The 1,758-nt window shown below is 34.0% G+C and overlaps 1 non-coding gene across 1 annotated transcript; it reads right to left on the reverse strand.

The window, feature by feature from the left end:
- Positions 1–229: 229 nt before the first annotated feature.
- LOC122118438 lies at positions 230–336 on the reverse strand. Its single transcript, XR_006149361.1, has one exon. It is a non-coding gene; the product is annotated as a U6 spliceosomal RNA (small nuclear RNA).
- Positions 337–1,758: the final 1,422 nt, after the last annotated feature.

Consider the following 1,758-nt stretch of genomic DNA (forward strand, 5'->3'; position numbering starts at 1 on the left):
AATAATGTTGCAATAACCATAATTGTGCTGGTAGTTTTAGTATGGTCTTTTTTATGATCATTTGGATAAATCCCCAAAAGTAGGATTACTGTGTTATAGGGGAGTTTTATGTGGAGTCTTCTGAGGCACCTCCATACTGCTTTCCAAAGTAGTTGAACAAGTTTACACTCCCACCAAGAATGCAGTACGGTTCCCTTGTGGCCACATACGTTTCAGCATCTGTTGCTGTAAAAATATGGAACGCTCCAAGACTTTGCATGTCATCCTTGCGCAGGGTGCATGCTAATCTTCTCTGTATCGTTCCAATGTTAGTGTATGTGATGCTAAATTGAGCATAGAACAGTTTTTATATATAAAGTATAATTTTTAATTGATTTTATTAAGCTAGGCAATTCAACAAAAAGTAAGTTCAAAAGAATTGTTGTGAAATTATAGAATCATGTATTTCTTACATAAGCACACATTTAAGAATAAAATCAAGATAGACATGCCAAAAACAAAATAATTCCAGATATTTGTAGTTCAAGAGATGTGTAGGAGGAGAAATTCAATTATTCTATACAAGGCACCTGTCAAAATTAACATTGCAGCAAGTGTTAAGGTTTGTTAAAAGTTTTGATGTTTTAAATATGCTTAATTTTGGGATTTTGCTTATATATGCCAAAAATAGGACTGTTTGGCAGGTATAAAACTTTTCTGTAAAGTATTTAAGATTTAGGATAGCAGACATTAAGTACTTAGTATGTACATTTCAGAGTTTATGGAAACTTTATTAATGAGAAGTTGCAAAGTCTTTGTGTAAAGGAGCAGAGTGAAGAGTTAGACTTTAACTACACAGTTTCTGTTAAAACTTTAGTGATTCCTTACTTTATTTGTTAGCAAGGAATAAATGATGATATAAGCCATAATGTACACATGTATGTTACTATTCACACACATACATATTCTCATGTATACATGCACTCATGGAGAAAGACACATAATTACAGAAAACACAAGTTTCACCAGTTGTTGAATATGCCTTAAAAGGAATAATTGGAACAATATATGTTGAAGATGTATTTGTCCCTAAGAGTTCATTTTCCACTCTTCTTATCTCTTAAAACTGGTAGTTTTAGAGAGATTTGACTTTCAAAATGCAGTACAAGTGATAGCAAGTCACTTGGAAACCTCAGTAAGTATAAGTCATATGTGTCTCCCTGCTCCTCACGGAACGCTTACTCTTGTAGACATTCTTAACAACCAAAATAGCAGGAGAATACCCTGGTAAAGAGTAAAGTTATAAGGCTTTAAATGGCATACTTACTTGAGCTCTTTTTCCAACAACCAGCATGAATTCCTAGGCAGATGAGTGAGTCCTCAGAAAACTGGACTCTACATATACATTTAACTAACCCATGTGAAAATTCCTAGGTGAGAAATGCTGACTGAGGTCTTGCTGATTTCCTGCCGAAGAAAATAAGAAAAAAAGAAAGTATTTTTAATGTTTTAAAGTTTGAGAATAATTTGTAACCTGTCAATAAATGTGTAGAACACAAATACCAACTGACAAAAAAATGATGGCATTTCATTTATGTGCTCTTGGACTTGGGCAGTGATTTTAGATGTGTCTACACAAGTAGAATCAGCATAAATCAAGCCAGCATTTCTTCATTTAAGATATAAGGAAAGGATACTGGTTGACCCATTGTAACAATGAAATATACAAGACATTCTAACAGAGGATGGGTGAAGGGGGAGGTGGAGAGGTGTGAAGGG

Source organism: Dipodomys spectabilis, unplaced genomic scaffold (assembly GCF_019054845.1).
Source record: "Dipodomys spectabilis isolate Male_0828 unplaced genomic scaffold, ASM1905484v1 ptg000152l, whole genome shotgun sequence".
NCBI lineage: Eukaryota > Metazoa > Chordata > Mammalia > Rodentia > Heteromyidae > Dipodomys > Dipodomys spectabilis.